Genomic DNA, 17,839 nt, shown 5'->3' on the forward strand with positions numbered 1-17,839 from the left:
TTTCTTTATCTACTAAATTAATTATTCTAATGCCCCTGATAATAAGTGCTTTCACTTTTCCATTGTTTTGGGGTTTTGATATGAGTTTCACATATCAATTTACACACACACACACACACACACACACACACAATCTGTTCTGTTTCACTGGCTTATTTGTTCCTGCTCTGCCTCATACTGTTTTTACTAGTAAAGCTTTAATTTAGTCTTAATAGCTAGTAAGACATGCTCCAGTGCTTTCCTTTTGTTTATTTAAATTGATTTAGGTATTTAGGCTTCTAGCATCAGTATGAAATTTATGAGTTTGTCCAGTTATTTATATTTGAATTTAATTTATTGGGAGGGATTGCACTGAATATTTATGTATTCACTAAAATTCATATGTCTAAACTGAATTATGAGCATAGCTATCTCTTCACTTACTCAGATCATTTATATTCTTAAATTTTTTTTTCATTAAGGTTCATACATTCTTTACTTATTTCCTAGTTCTTGCTGGTTTTGTTAATGGTGTCCTATTTTCTGTTACAGTTCTAGCTGAAATTGGTTACTGAAGGTATAGAATAGCATTTACACACTGTAAAAAAAAAAAAAGAGTGGAGTCTTTTGGGTTTTCCACATATAGTATCATATCATCTGCGAAGAGTGATAATTTGACTTCTTCTTTGCCGATTTGGATGCCTTTAATTTCCTTTTGTTGTCTGATTGCTGAGGCTAGGACCTCTAGTACGATGTTCAATAGCAGTGGTGATAATGGACATCCCTGCCGTGTTCCTGACCTTAGCGGAAAAGCTTTCAGTTTTTCTCGATTGAGAATGATATTTGCGGTGGGTTTTTCATAGATGGCTTTGATGATATTGAGGTATGTGCCCTCTATCCCTACACTTTGAAGAGTTTTGATCAGGAAGGGATGTTGTACTTTGTCAAATGCTTTTTCAGCATCTATTGAGAGTATCATATGGTTCTTGTTCTTTCTTTTATTGATGTGTTGTATCACATTGACTGATTTGCGGATGTTGAACCAACCTTGCAGCCCTGGAATAAATCCCACATTTTTCCATTTATTTGTGTCTTCCTCAATTTCTTTCATGAGTACTTTATAGTTTTCTGAGTATAGATTCTGTGTCTCTTTGGTTAGGTTTATTCCTAGGTATCTTATGGTTTTGGATGCAATTGTAAATGGGATTGACTCCTTAATATCTCTTTCTTCTGTCTTGCTGTTGGTGTAGAGAAATGCAACTGATTTCTGTGCATTGATTTTATATCCTGACACTTTACTGAATTCCTGTATAAGTTCTAGCAGTTTTGGAGTGGTGTCTTTTGTTCCTGCTCTGCCTCATACTGTTTTTACTAGTAAAGCTTTAATTTAGTCTTAATAGCTAGTAAGACATGCTCCAGTGCTTTCCTTTTGTTTATTTAAATTGATTTAGGTATTTAGGCTTCTAGCATCAGTGTGTGTGGGGGTGCCTGGGTGACTCGGTTGGTTGAGCCTCTGACTCTTGGTTTCTGCTCAGGTCATGATCTCACAGTTGTGGGATGGAGCCCTCCACACTCTAAGCTGAGTGTGGAGCCTGCTTTTCTCCTCCCTCAGCTCCTCTCCCCTCCCATTTGTGTGCTTCACCGCCCCCCCCCATCCCCAGTGTCTCAAATAAATAAATAAATAAAGTCTTTAAAAAAAAATACAACCACACCAACTGTGTGTGTCTGTTCCATGGGAAATTCCATACCCAATTCTGTTCTTCATGTCTACACTGTTCGGGGTCACCACTCTAGCTTTCTTTTTCTGAATATTAAAAACATGCTCTTCAAAGACACTAAAATCATGTATAACCTCCATATTTACATACTTTTAAAGTTTTTCTTTCATTCAAATTCTTCTCAAATCTGATACCTTTCTTAACACAAAAGAGAGGGACTTTCAAGGCATTTTTGGACCTGAGAGCACATAACCTGATTTCAGTATCAACCAATATTTGTGTCCGCTGCTAGGGACACAATTAGCTTATATAATCTGAGATGAGTCATGTTATAATTGGTGTTTTTTTAATAAGAATTACCATTATAGCTTGGAGAAAAAAGTAGCAGTGGGCTGCTTGTAACAGCTGTGTGAATGGGGAATAATTCAGTTACATGTTATTGAAGTGGGAATTTGTGGAAAAGAAAATATGATTATAGTTTAACAAAAGTGTTTATATTGGAGAATTATATCCTTGGCATAAAGTAATAGGTAAATAAATTACAATATTTTGTTCTAATGAAAATGCTGATACTTTGATTTGTGACCTTGACATTATTAAGGAGGTATCATAAAAATTGCTATTGAGTATTATACTTACTGCTGAGAAATTTAAGCAATTTTAGAACAGTAATTCAAAGGCAGGATGTCCAACATTTAAACTTGATTGGAACAGAGAAAAATTTTAGCCCCAGAATAATAACATTGACTATATGTACATTAACTGAAATATATTTTTCCTATGACATTTAAGTGAAGAGGTTGGGCATCTTTTACTGTTGCTCACCTTTATAGTCAGTCAGAATTTGAATTCTTATAAAAAGAAATCATAGAAGGGGCGCCTGGGTGGCTCAGTGGGTTAAGCCTCTGCCTTCAGCTCAGGTCATGGTCCCAGGGGCCTGGGATCGAGTCCCGCATGGGGCTCTCTGCTCAGCAGGGAGCCTGCTTCTCCTCATCTCTCTCTCTGTCTGTCTCTCTGCCTATTTGTGATCTCTCTCTCTGTCAAATAAATAAAATCTTTAAAAAAAAAAAAAGAAATCATAGAAAACTTATGTCAAATTTAGGAGATTTATAATTTTAGTTTGCATATTTACTCACCAAAAATGAGTCTGTTTCTGTTTTGGGGTTTTTTGTTTGTTCCTTTTGTTTTTTAGATTCCATATATGAGTGAAATCATACAGTATTTGTCTTTCTCTGTCAGATTTATTTCACTTAGCATAGTACCCTCTAGCTCCAACCATATTGTTGCAAGATTTGATTCTTTTTTATGGCTGAGTAATATATGTGTATATACATATATATGTACACACACATATTATATATATTTATTATATATTATATATTTTATATAATATATAAATAATATATATTTATATAATATTTTATTTATATTATTTATATTATACAAATATATTATTTATATATATTTGCATTGTTTATAATATAATATAATTTATATTGTAATATAAATTATAAATATAATTTTAAATTATAATTTTATATCTCTATATATTTATATTTATAAATATATTTAAATATTTATAAATTATAAATGTAAATATTTATAATATAATAAATTTATATTATTTATATATTATATAAATTTATATATTATATAAATAATATAAATAAAATATAAATATATATTAAATATACATTTATTATATATACTACTCATAAATATATATTGTGTATATTTGTGTGTGTATATGTGTACATATATACACATGTTATATGTAATGTATAATATATTTCTGTGTGTGTATATATATATATATATATATGTACACATATATCCCATATTTCACGGTTTCTGTATCCTGCCTTTCCTCCAGGATAGAACCCATGTGCCACTATACTAGATCTCTGGCAAGAAACTGCTCGTCCTTTACCCACTGCCAGTGGCTACTCACTGGGGTCAGGGCAGACCCTGGTCTTCTCAGCTTGCTTCTCCCAGCCTGGAACCTCCTCCCTTCCAGCTAGGTGGGGATGGGGATGGAACCTTAGTTTTTTCAGCTTGCCATACCTAAGGGTAGGGTTTCTGTCTTGAGGAGAAGCTGTGTATAAGAAGAGAGACCCCCATCTGCTACTATTTCAGTAATAGAGCTCCTGTAACATGGACCTGAAGAAGATGAAACACCACCAGCCTACCCTTCTTGTTGTTATCATAGCCCCAGACTGGGAGCTGGGTGGGGAGAGGAAGCTCATTCTTGGTTGCAAATTCCAACCAAGAGGTAGAACTTCCATAATGTGGAACTGAAGGAGTATGTAAAAGAGTGGATCATGGTTCAGGTGTCCCAGTTGCTCACTGTTCTTACCCATGATTTACCATAACTTCTTGAAAGAATATTTACTCATTTGGTCTGTGTCCTTAGTACAATTTCCAGACTTTGAATGATTGACTTTCATAATTTTCACCAATTAAAACATTGTTTGACTGAGGAGAGGGTCTGCTCAGCTCCTTACTTCATCACTTCACCATTCTGAAAATCCTGCCCCCAGGCACTTACTTACTTGTGGCAAACTGGAATTTAGAACCTGGAAGATCCACAATAAAATCTTAGTTTTCACTACCTGGCAAGAAAGAAAAATTATTCCCCATTTCTCCTCCAGATGGATGGTCCCTAAGAGCATTTCTTTCTTTCTTTTCTTCTTCCTTTTTTTTTTTTTTTCAAGTTTTTATTTAAATTCCAGTCAGGTAACATACTGTGTCCTATTAGTTTCAGGTGTAGAATTTAGTGATTCAACAATTACATACAACACTGGTGTTCATTACAAGTGCCCTCCTTAATCCCCATCACTTATTTCACTCATCCCCCAACCGACCTCCCCTCTGGTAACCATCAGTTTGTTCACTATAGGTAAGAGTCTGTTCCTTGGTTTTCCTCTCTTCTTTTCCTCCATGTTCATTTGTTTTGTTTCTTAAATTCCACATATGTGTGATATCATATGGTATTTGTGTTTCTCTGCTTGACTTTAGCTGCATCCACATCATTGTAAATGGCAAAATTTCATTATTTTTTATGGCTGAGTAATATTCCATTACATATTACATATACATATCACATCTTTATCCATTCAACAGTCAGTGGACATTTGGGTTTTATCCATATTTTGGTTGTTGTAGATAATGCTGCTATAAACCCTAGGGGTCAAGGCACATTTCTTACAGCAACTGATCAGAGCTAGCCAACTTTTGTAACATCTTCATTTCCATCTCTGCTTTTCTTCTCCTTTATTTCCAGACCCAGCATTTGCTCTTAAGCCTCTGCCTTTGGTTCTGCTTTTTGGGAGCCCAGTATAGAACATATGCCATGTTTCTCTCTCTTTTTCTAATTTTGTTCCATGATTTATATAATATAAATAACTTATAATTTGGGTTAACCACTACGTTATATTATTCTAAGTTTAATATTGAAAGCTAGCATAAAACTTATTCCTTGGCTTTAGCTTATTATGAAAATGAAAAAAAAATTATATTAGACTATATGACTTTAATCTTAATGTCTTACTTTTTAATACTTTTTAAAAAAATTTTTTTAATTTATTTGACAGACAGAGATCACAAGTAGACAGAGAGGCAGACGGAGAGAGAGGAGGAAGCAGGCTCCCTGCTGAGCAGAGAGCCCGATGTGGGGCTCAATCCCATGACCCGAGCCGAAGCAGAGGCTTTCACTTACTGAGCCACCCAGGTGCCCCTACTTTTTAGTACTTCTTTATGGTTTATTTTTCAGTGGTGTTACCCCTCAATATGCATTTGAACACATTCATTTGAATTAAAAAAATGTAAGACTTGTTATTTCTTTAACAGAAAATCAATCTGATTTGGCTAACTTGGGGTAACAATGAAACATAACCTTGTAATCAGGTTCAAAGCAGACATTTTCTATAAGCAAGTTTAACCTGCAGCTCTAAGATTTTGATGAAACGTTCATTATTTTTTTCATTAATTTATTTATTATTATTATTTTTTAAATTTTTTATTTTTTATAAACATATATTTTTATCCCCAGGGGTACAGGTCTGTGAATCACCAGGTTTACACACTTTACAGCACTTACCAAAGCTCAAAATCAATAAGAATAGGCCCACACCCCGTCACCTAATAGTAAAATTTACAAGTCTCAGTGACAAAGAGAAAATCCTGAAAGCAGCCCGGGAAAAGAAGTCTGTAACATACAATGGTAAAAATATTAGATTGGCAGCTGACTTATCCACAGAGACCTGGCAGGCCAGAAAGAGCTGGCATGATATTTTCAGAGCACTAAACGAGAAAAACATGCAGCCAAGAATACTATATCCAGCTAGGCTATCGTTTATTATTTTTTTTAAAGATTTTATTTATTTGACAGACAGAGATGACAAGTAGGCAGAAAGGCAGGCAGAGAGAGAGAGGGGGAAGCAGGCTTCCTGCTGAGCAGAGAGCCGGATGTGGGGCTCGATCTCAGGACCCCAAGATCATGACCTGGGCATAAGGCAGAGGCTTATACTGAGCCACCCAGGTGCCCCTTGAAGAAACATTTAAAACAAGTGACATGACAAAACATTTTATCAAACATATTGTATAGAAAATATGCTAAAATTAGGAATATTTTAATTTTCCCTTTGTGACTGGAACAGGTGGCTTCAAGTGAAAAAATACATGGTTAATGCTTCCCCAAGATGGTGGCCACCAAGGATAGCCATGGCTCAGGAGAAGTGGCGGCAGGGAACCAAAAGCAGCTCCACCTAGGGACTGCTGAGGCCATGTTCATGAAACAGCCTGAGAATGAGACTGCAGAAGCAGTACAAAAGAAGCTGGATGAACAATACCAGAAGTATAAGTTTATGGAACTCAAACTTGCTCAAAAGAAAAGGAGGCTGAAAGGTCAGATTCCTGAAATTAAGCAGACTTTGAAATTCTAAAATATGTGTAGGAGGAAAAAAAAGAGCCCACCAGTGCACTGGAAACCAGATTCTTACTAGTGGATAACTTGTATTGCAAACCTCCTACTCATAAAATGTGTCTGTGGTTGGGGCTTAATGTAATGCTTGAATGTGATATTGTGATATTGATGAAGATGAGACATTGTTGGGAAAGAATTTATTGACTACCATGAAGAACCTTGATTCTCTTGAGGAAGACCTTGACTTTCTTCAATATCAATTAACTACCACAGAAGTAAGTATGGCCGGGGTTTATAATTGGGATATTAAAAGAAGAAACAAAGATGATTCTACAAAGAACAAAGCATAATGCTGGCAATTAAAAATGTTCAGTTTTCCAAACATTATTTTAAATAGCCCAAAGGTTATCCCTAAAGGTTGATATCACTTTGATTTTTTTTAACAGCAAGAATGATAATTAGAACTTTAAAAAAGGTAAACATCATTTAATTATGAAAACAAAATTAGTTTCAAATATTTTATAAAATTAGCAGATTTTAATTTTTTTTATTTCCAACAAAGTAAATGCTACTTTCATCATCTTTTTTGATTTGTCATTTAAAAAGTCTTAGCTGAAATGGCTGAGGTATTCTATGGATGCTGAATTCTAGACACTTTTCTTTACTGGCTCATGTTACTCTCACTTGATGTGGTTAAACCAGAGTAGAGGTGGGAAAAACAGTTAGTTTAAATATTTCCAAACTTGCTTTCTTTAGTATATGTGGGGACTTACGGCTCTCTGTTGCTGTTATTTGTCTTATATAACTGGATTTTCATGAATGACAGTTTAGCCAATAACTATTAAAATATTCTGTACATTTCAAGAAATGGTAATTTGCCTTCTTAAACAGTAACAGAACCATTGAGACAATGCTTTTTCTTACCCCATTGAAGGGCACAGTGTCTTCGCAATGATGACGTAAGGGAGATTTTGGCCAACATGAAATAACAACATACTTTAGCTACTCAGTTGGCTATGGCAATTTTGTATTTCTTAACAGTTTTCCAAAGCATCTGAACAAGAATATTAACAAATACAAATCTACAGTGGTTGAAAAGATTTGTGAGCTTTTTTTCTTCATGATAAAACCTTACAGGAAGAATAGAAAAATCCCTGTGGAAAGCTGTTGGTACAGTGGCTAGCACTGGGTGATACAGAGTTTGATAAAAACACAAATGTATTATTCCAACTTCATGTAATACAACACACACTCGTACAATGTTTTGTACTTGTATTTCATGACATTAAAACATTGAAGTTAAAAGAATATATAGCTAATATCACTTGAGAAGTTTTGGTAAATTTCCTCTAACAACAAATGAATAATAATTAGGTAATAAATTATTTTGTGACTTAGATTTCTGATTGGTTTCTAATTCTTAGTATTATAGGGACCTAATCAAAGAAATAATTTTTGATATAATAAATCATAATGTAAATTTTGGCATGTAACTCTAAAGGAATTAAAAGAATTAAGAGATACTGATGTAATAAAACTCCTTTCATCCCTATCTCCTTGTTTATTTGACCAAAGTTTAGTTTCTCAAAGTCTATGTCAATATACATGAACAAATAGAAATAGGCCCTTTTCAAGCAATCAGTAGGATTCATCCACAGATACATTATTAACTAATTGGTGAAAAAAGACCACATTTTTTTCACAATAAGAGATAGATTTCCAGTACGTTTTACTTATTACATGATAATTATCACATTTTATAAAATAAATATTTTGGTTAATTGATTTTCATTAATACCTGCAGTTGTAACTCAACGGGGGAATTCAAGAGAGGAGAAAGTTAATTATTAAAACTTTATGGTTACATAAAATTTTAGGAATTAAATTTATATTTATTTATGTAATTTGTTGCAGGTAAGAAAGAGAAACACTCCATAAAAGGCTTTTAAACATTAAATATAAAGTAACATTCTGCAGGGGAAATATGATGAAATTGCAAATTCAGAAAGAAAAAGAAATCATAATTTGCAGCTATTAAAGAAAAATCTGTCCATTATTAATTTTATTATTTGTCCATTATTATTTTTATTTGTCCAGTATTAATTTATCCACTAATGATAGTGGATATAAGTAACTATAGTATTTAGGTCCCATTAGATACATTTAAAAGAGTGTTACTAAAGTTTTATTTAAAAAATATTTGTGATAGTATAGAAAATTGCATCCTTTACAATGATTTAAATTTATTATGAAAAATTTAAGATATTAATGTGTGTAGGGGTGTATTGCTTACAAAACCTTTTAGGAACACATGAGCAAGAGTCTTTGAAGGCCACTGACCTGGACCTGGCCTGACCTACCTAGTTCACTAACTGGATTTAAGCCCCAAAGAGAATAATACATAGAAGAACCCGAAACGTGCAGATGACTTGGAACTTTGAAACAGCCTTCTTACTAAATATCGGCTGGAGAGAGAGAAGAGCCTGAGCCAACAATATAATGAGTCTTATGGAAGGAAGTACAGTATAAAGAAAATTGGGTTATGTGTCGTTTAAAGTCCTTCAATGGCTTCCCACTGAATTTAGCATATATTCCAAACTCCTTATCACACTACAACCTAGATACCCAAGTCTGTTGCATGAAACAACAGCAGCAGCAGCAATATCATCTGGCATTTTGTTGAAAATGCAGAATCTCAGATCCTACCTCATACCCTGAATCGGAATCTTTTTTTTTTAAAAAGATTCCTAGGTACTTTGTATGTATGTTAAAGTATGTAGAGAACTGGTATATGTGATCATAAATGAATAATTTACATAGTAGAATAGATAATGTAGTGATAGCCAAGGTATTTGTTTTAGCTTAGAATAAATATTTGTTCTAACAACATACATTGGTTGTATGGTAGATTTGAGGCTTGAAAATGAAAGAACAAAATCCAGCTAGTACAAAACACCCAAGGGCTTCTACTTCATCAACCATATTCTCCTGTCTCAGTCTCTCCCTTTTTTGCCATGCCTCCTTCCAACTGTATCTTCTATCAATTCCTTTCCCATGCCAACTTTTTCTTGCCTTGGGGCCTCTCTGCAGGCTATAGGAATTCTGCTGGAAATGCTACTCCTCTCCTTCTCTATAGACTATTCTGATGTTTCTGATCTCTGCTCAAAATCACCTCCTCAGCGCTATCTTTCATGATTACCCTTCCTAAAGTCTTAACTGTCACCTTTCTTTCCTTTATAGTTGTTTGCACAATGTGTAAGTTATTTATTAGTTTTAAATTTTTATATTGAAATAGTCCGACAGGCAAGAAGTTGCAAAAATAATACAGAGTTCTGTGTACCTCTTACCCAACTTCCCCATTAACAACATCTTACATGACCATATTATACTGTTAAAACCAGAAAATAGGTATTGATGCGGCAACCTGTAAGTTTTTGTTTGCTTAGTTCTTCTCTCTGATCACCCCATTTAAAGTTAAATCCAATCATTTTCTTCCACATTCCCTTATTTGATTTCCTTCTTTGTACTCGTACCTTATATACACTATTTGAAACTAGTTTGTTTACTTGGATGTGGTTTGTCTCCACTTCCTGGATATAATTTCCCTGAAGGCAAACGATTTGTGCAGCATTGTATAACCAGCACTTACAATAGTGCTTTAATTGTTAAATAAAAATACAGTAATGCTTAATAAATATTAATTCGATAAATGAATGAATGTAGGTAGAGATCCAATTCCAAATATCACAGTTAATTTACATATTGTAGTTGGGGAGAATGTTGCAACAATTAATTAAGTGCAACTAGTAGTTAAATAAGTTCTCAATATCTAATGTAGATAGGGATTATAGTCAATGATATTGTATTATGTACTTCCAAATAGCTATGAGAACAGATCTTAAATGTTCTCACTACAAAAAAGAAATAATAAATCTATAACAGGATAGAGATGTGAGCTAAAGCTACAGGGGTAATCATGTTGCAATATGTATATGTATCAATAAGTTGTACACTTTAAATGTACAGAATGTTACGTGTCAATTGAAAATGCCAAAAAAGTAACTGTAGAATTCAATATTTCTGATGACCACATTTTATTATTGTCATATGTTAAGTGGTGGGAAGGAAATGTGCAGCTTCCATTTCCTTGTCTATAAGAAAATACTCAGGAACTACAGTAATCCATACTTTGAGAATTCTTTTCTCTAATCCTTAGCATTATTTTTAGTTGGGCTATTGATTTAAATATGTGCAAAAGGTCGTTAGAATGAAAGTAGTATATACTATACTTCTATAAGATAATTTTTTCAGGAAGATAATTTTTAGTTCAACTTCTTTTTAGTCAGATACAGGTAGCTACTTTTTGAAACCATATCAGAAAGTTACTTTGTTCAGACAAGAAGGAAATGACACTGAAAGGGAAGAAAAAACATTTCAAGGAAATGAAAGTGATAAATAGTTTGCATTGAAAACAGTGTGTCTCTTTGGTTTTGAGGTTTGTTTGTTTTAAGATTTATTTATTTGAGAGAGAGAGCATGAAAGGGCGGGGCAGAGGGAGGAAGAGAGAATATCTCAAGCAGACTCCATGCTGAACTGACTCTGAGATCAGGACCTGAGCCTAAACCAAGAGTCAAATGCTTACTTCACTGCATCACTCAGGTATCCCTCTGGCTTTGAGTTTTATTTCTACCAGTAGATTCCAAAGTCTCTGCAAAGATGGATATTTTCATTTCCATCTTCATTCTCATAAATTTTGATGCAATGTCAATACTTTGGATTTCTTAATAAATTTGTATCACTACAACATTTTCTACTTAAGGCTTCATATGAAAGCTTCTTGACTCAATCAGTTTTCAACAGATAAATACCATGGCATATTTAGGTGTTAGTTTGGCATCGCTTTTTATATTATACATTTTTATATTAGGAAAGATTTTAATTTGGACCAAACAAATTTATATACATTAGAAGGAAACTCTGGCTCCTAGTCCCACATTTGTCTGAAGGACGTCTGCTTTTTTTTTTTTTTTATCTGATTTTAGATGGCCATATATTTTGTGCGTGTGAGAGAAACAAATGATTTTATATATATATGATGTTTAGGAAAGATATATTGGGCTATGCTAAGTGCTCAGCATGTATAACTATAACAACTATGATGATGTCACTCAGCAAATTTGAATATGTAGTGTTAGTAGAAAATGTATTGTCCTTCAAATTTAGTAGCTGTTTGATCTTTGCATCATATTTCAAATTGAGAAGTATCAACAACCTGGAACACTAGGTAATGGTACCTTTATTTTTAAAGTATTGTTCAGTAAATAGAATTTTGATATAATGTGTGTGGAATTTCACATTCAGATGAAGGGTGTGATATTTACTGATTTTTAAATACTCTTTAGCATGTCTACTTTTATCTAGATTTCTGTTATCCTAAACTAATTATTCTTTCCTTCATTTATTTAATAACCATTTATTGATTGATTACCTTATGCCAGACACAATGCTAGGCCTGACTATAAAACTATGGAAGACATTCCTGAGGAAATTCAATCTAGTAGTAGGGCAAAAAGGTATTTAGAAACATAAAAAATGGAAAATATTGTGAACAGTGTGAAAAGTCTTTTTGTGTGGGTTGCGGGTGGCTTATACAACAAATATTTATTTCTCAATGTTCTGGAGGCTAACAAAACCAAGATCTAGATTGGCAGATTCAGTGTCTGTTGAGGGCTGCTCCTTCATTCATAGTTGGCTGTCTTCTCACTGAGTTTTGTGATACATCTTTATTGATCAAGTAATGGTAGCTTGAAGTTAGCAGTAGCTCTGATTCTAGGGTAGAGTGTATGGCCAAGGCCAGCCAACAGTACCACAATCCCCATTGCCTTTAGAGGTAAGTGTGGGACCCAAGAACAGTGAATGAGGTACAAGGAAACTTTGGTTGAGATTTCTTGAGAACAGCCTCTTGCTCTCTCTTGCTGGATCAAAAAATGAGGAAGATATAGGACCAAGAACTCTGCCATTATCTTGCTTCCATGGGAATCATGAGATTAAAGTTAACATGGTGAATGGCTTCTCTGAGAGAGTCGGACTGGTCCTGGAGATAAACATGGCTTGGAATTTCATGCCTGACCTGAAGTTAATCTAATTCTGGTGTCTAAAGCATATGAGGACCAGTACATTTCCTTTACTTAGGCCAACTTACATCAGTTTTCTGTCATGTACAATTAAAAGGATTGAGCTTAATATGGATTAGAGGAAGAAAAATATAACCAGGAATTATTAGACTGCAGTGAATTTAGATTAGAATTTAGCTTTTGAATTATTCTCTATCTTTACCACTGACTATCAGCTCTTCAAGGACAAGGACTGTGTCTGCCTTGATTAGGCATGTATATCCAGGGCTTAGTCCAGTGTCTGGTATATAGATACTAAATATTTCTTGACTTAAGTAAAGAAGAAAAATAGAGACATGAAAAGTCAAATTAAAGAAGACTTCGAAATAATTTTTTCACATTGACCTGATGAACTGAGATATGGTGATAAATGATTAATGAATTGCAGAAAGACTATAGCTACAAAGGCAATAAAAAGAGTTTATTAGAGAGATAAGATTGTCACTTAGGCAAGCGGACATGCCAAGAGAGGGTTTGACCAATACAAAGGGATGAGGGAAAAAATCTCTACTCTTTGGCCTTTTTGGGAGCACACACAAGATCAAATGTAATTTATAAAAATTTTTAAATTTTATACTTTTAAAAAAAGAATAAGAAAAAATGAACAAGATACTAAAATATAATATAAAGGCAGTAAGAGTTTTTTTTTTTTTTAAGATTTTATTTATTTGAAAGAAAGAGAGATACCACAAGCTAGGGCAGGTGGGAAGGGGCAGAGGGAGAGGAGCAAAAGGAGAGCAAGAAGTAGACTCCCCTCTGACCAGAGAGCCTGATGCAAGACCCGATCCCGGGACCTGAGATCATGACCTGAGCCAAAAGCAGGCACTCAACCAAATGAACCACCCAGGTGCCCCAACCAGAGTTTTAAAGTAAGGTATGTGGAATGTGTATTTCAAAGAACTGTAGAAGAATGAAAAAGAGATTAGTTCAAGGAAAAGATCATGTTTGTCAAATATTATGGATTGAATTGTATCCCCTCATAATTCATATGTTGAAGCCTCCTTAACTTCCCCCTTCCCCCATAGTATCTCGGAGTGTGACTATATATTTGGAGATAAGTACTTTAAAGAGGTGATTAAGGTAAAATGAGGTTATTAAGGTGGGCCCTGATATGTGACTGTTGTCCTTGACACTCCGAGAGCCACCAGGGTCATGCTTGCACAGAGAAAGAACTATGTGAGGACACAGCAAGAAGGCATTTATCTACCTGCTGATGTCTTGATCTTGGACTTAAAGTCTCCATAATTGTTAGAAGATGAATTTCTGCTGGTTAAGTCACCCACTCTGTGATATTTTGTTATGGCAGCCTTAGCAAACTAATATAAAAAATGTAATTTCATCTTGGGTCTAGGGGAAGAAAGCAAAAATTGATGGGAGAACCCAAGAAAAAGATAGTCATATTTCACCGAAATGTTTTATTTTATGTTGGGTAAAACATGCACCCATTACAAAATTTAGATATTATAAAAAATATATACAATAAAAAAGAAATCCTTCTACAAACTCAAACTGGGCCAGGATATTCACTTAATTCCCCTTTGCAATGGTAGTATATACCAGTTTTTCTTTCTTTCTTTTTAAAGACATTTATTTATTTGAGAGAGAGATAGAGAGAGAGAGCAGCAGCAGAGGGAGAGGGAGAAGTATGCTCCCAGCTGAGTAATGAGCCCAATATGGGGCTTGACCCAGGACACAACCTGAGCCGAAGGCAGACACTTAACCGACTGAGCCACCGAGTTTTTCTTCATCATTTTTTCATATATAACCTATGCCTAAAAATAATACTATATATATGCATACAAAGGCTATTTTATACTATGTGCTATTGACTGGAAATTTTAACTTTTGTCCAGTTTAGTCTTTTGAGCAGTGTGTTTATAAAGTGAAATCTGCAGGTTTGAACCTGTTATTAGTTTCCACAGGTACACATACATGTTTTGCTCTTCACTTTTCTACAGTATACATTGTAGATCATCTCCTATCAGTGCTTTTATAGCTACCATATTTTTTTGCAGCTCTATGGATGTTCCATGATTTTTAAACTAATCTTCTGAATTGAACTTTATTAGGTTGCTAACAATCTTTTATTTTTATGAACAGTGTAACAATGGATAGCCTATACATTTTGGTCATGTATGAAGATATCCATACAATTCATTTCTGGAAGTGGAATTGCTGGGTCAAAACATATGAGCACTGACAGCTTTAAGATGATATTACAGTTTTGCTCTCCTTTGAAGCCAAATCAATTCAAACGCCCTCCAGCAATGTACACGTCGGGGCTGGTGGTGGTGGTGGTGGTTCTGTTTCCCCAAGCCTTTTCTAATATTGTGTTATCAAATGTTTTTGAACTTTGTTGCCTGAAAAAGAAAAGCGATGGTACCTCAACTGCAGCTTTAACTGGTCTTTATCTTTTAATGAGAACGAAGAACATCTTTTCTATGGTTTTAGCCCACTTGTATTTATTTTTAGGTGAGCTGTCTGTTCATATCTTTTGCTCATGGGTTGGTGGTTTTACTTGTTGATTGTAGGCCATTACATGTTATTTTAAAGTTCAAATCATTATTAGAATACTGGGTTCTTCTAGTATAACCAAAAATGTACAAATTTCCTCTTTCCAAACGCATGTTCAGCTCCTTTTACTTTTTATCAGCTTTAAAGTGGGTAATTGTGGTTTTCCTAAAATATATTTAACTAACTCCCATTGGTTTGTTTTAACATTGGTGCCTCCTGGGAGACTAGTGGCATGACAGAAGGTTGAATTGTGGCCTGTGCCGGCTAGTGGTAAGTGAAAAGAAAAATAATTTCAGTTGGCAGGTATCTTTTGAAATAATACAGGAATCTATATGTTTTTTTTTTTGTTTTTCTGGACTTAAGAATATTATTGATGATGATGACAATTTAGTGTGAGAAATGACTTCAGACTTGGTATCCTGGTATTATAAAAAGTATATAACAACTTGAGGAACAGTCAAGTTTATACATCGAGACATTGAGGTTTTAAGAAATTATTAGATGATAAAGAAATAAAAACCTGAATTAAGCATTCAAAAACCTTTAACATCTTGAATTTGGTGGCAGTAAATTCCTTTATGCATTTAAAATACAGATAGTATGCTGTTTTAATATTTTTTAAAAATTATCTATAAAGTAGTTGTGGTTTTACATTTTTATGTTTTATAGTTCTATAATTTGAGAATTTTTTTTAAACTTGGATCTACTGTGGAGTAGTGAAAGATAATAGGTGTTGGAGTTAGACTCACTTGAGTTTCAAGCTCTGGTTCCATTTTCTAGCTTGTGTGACCTTGGGCAAGTTATTTAACTTTTATAAACTTCCTCATCCACAACTGGTATTTACATTATGGGTTTGTGCAAGTTAAATGAAATAGTATCCATAAGGCATTAGCCAAGTGCCCAGAACTTAACATATATTTAATTTTTAAAAAATTTTCTTAGCATAATGATGAGCATTTTTTCATGTGTCTGTTAGCCATTTGTATATTTTATTTGGAGAAATGTCTGTTCATGTCTTCTGCCCATTTTTTGACTTATTTGTTTTTTGGGGTATTGGATTTGAGAAGTTCTTTATAGATCTTGGATATCAGCCCTTTTGCTGTAGTGTCATTTGCAAATATCTTCTCCCATTCTGTGCCTCTTTGTTTTATTGACTGTTTTCTTTGCTGTGCAGAAGGCTTTTATCTTGGTAAAGTTCCAAAAATTCATTTTCACTTTTGTTTCCTTTTCCTTTGGAGACCTGTTTTGAAAGAAGTTGCTGTGGCTGATGTTGAAGAGGTTACTGCCTATGTTCTCCTCTAGGATTTTGATGGATTCGTGTCTCACATTGTGGTCTTTCATCCATTTGAGTTTATCTTTGTGTACGGTGTAAGTGAATGGTTGAGTTTCATTCTAATGTATATAGCTGTCCAATTTCTCCAGCACCATTTATTGAAGAGACAGTCTTTTTTCCATTGGATATTTTTTCCTGCTTTGTCAAAGATCCTTTGACCATAGAGTTGAGGGTCCATTTCTGGACTCTCTATTCCATTAGTCCATGTGTCTGTTTTTGTGCCAGTTCCATGCTGTCTTGGTGATCACAGCAAGTTGAAATCAAGCAACATGATGCCTTCAGTTTTGTTTTTCTTTTTCAACATTTCCTTGGTGATTCGGGGTCTTTTCTGGTTCCATGCAAATTTTAGGATTGTTTGTTCCAGCGCTTTGAAAAATGCTGATGGCATTTTGATTGGGAGGATGTTAAAAGTATAGATTATATGAGAACAATGAATCTTAGAACACTACATCATAAACTAATGACTCACTATATGGTGCCTAACTAACATAATAATATTTGTATTCTTGTAGAGTAAAATAAACTGTTACTTCTGAAAAAAAATTTCTTAGTATATATTTAGTTTTTGAAGGGCATTTCATTTTACTCTGCTGTAAAATATTTTCATGGTGAAAATATCAATGTGAATTTGGTTAAATTGGTAGCTACCTTTGTTGATTATTTTGAAAGTAACCCCTGTTTTTCTTAAATAATTGTTTCATTGCGACGAAAATTATGCCATTAGAGATCTACTCCTTTTATTTTATTTTTTAAAAGATTTTATTTATTTATTTGAGAAAGAGCGCGCATGAGAGGTGAGAAAGTCAGAGGGAGAAGCAGACTCCCCATGGAGGTGCAAGTCCCATGGGGGACTCAATCCTGGGACTCTGAGATCATGACTTAAACCAAAGGCAGCTGCTTAATCAACTGAGCCACCCAGGCCCCCAGAGATCTATTCCTTTTAATCTCTTCCTTTCCTTTCTTCTGTCCTTCCCTTAGCTCCAGGGCAATTTAGTTCAGTTCAGTTTTCTATCTGAGGATTCTGAACCACATCTAGGTAATTTCTAGATTCCTAGAGAATTCATACTGGGACAGTTTTTCTCTTGGGCAAAATTGGTAGTTTGGCTGTGGCAAACCTGAATTCATATGGGGTCCTGGAGTCTTATATGGGAACAAAGATTGAGAATGACTGGGATTCTTCCAGATTTCGAAAAAGACT

The 17,839-nt window shown here is 34.3% G+C and overlaps 1 pseudogene; it reads left to right on the plus strand.

Annotated features, from left to right (window-relative positions):
* Nucleotides 1–6,284: 6,284 nt before the first annotated feature.
* Nucleotides 6,285–7,065, plus strand: LOC101674877 (annotated as a pseudogene).
* Nucleotides 7,066–17,839: the final 10,774 nt, after the last annotated feature.

Source organism: Mustela putorius, unplaced genomic scaffold, assembly GCF_011764305.1.
Source record: "Mustela putorius furo isolate JIRA1106 unplaced genomic scaffold, ASM1176430v1.1 tig00000721_pilon_pilon_pilon, whole genome shotgun sequence".
NCBI lineage: Eukaryota > Metazoa > Chordata > Mammalia > Carnivora > Mustelidae > Mustela > Mustela putorius.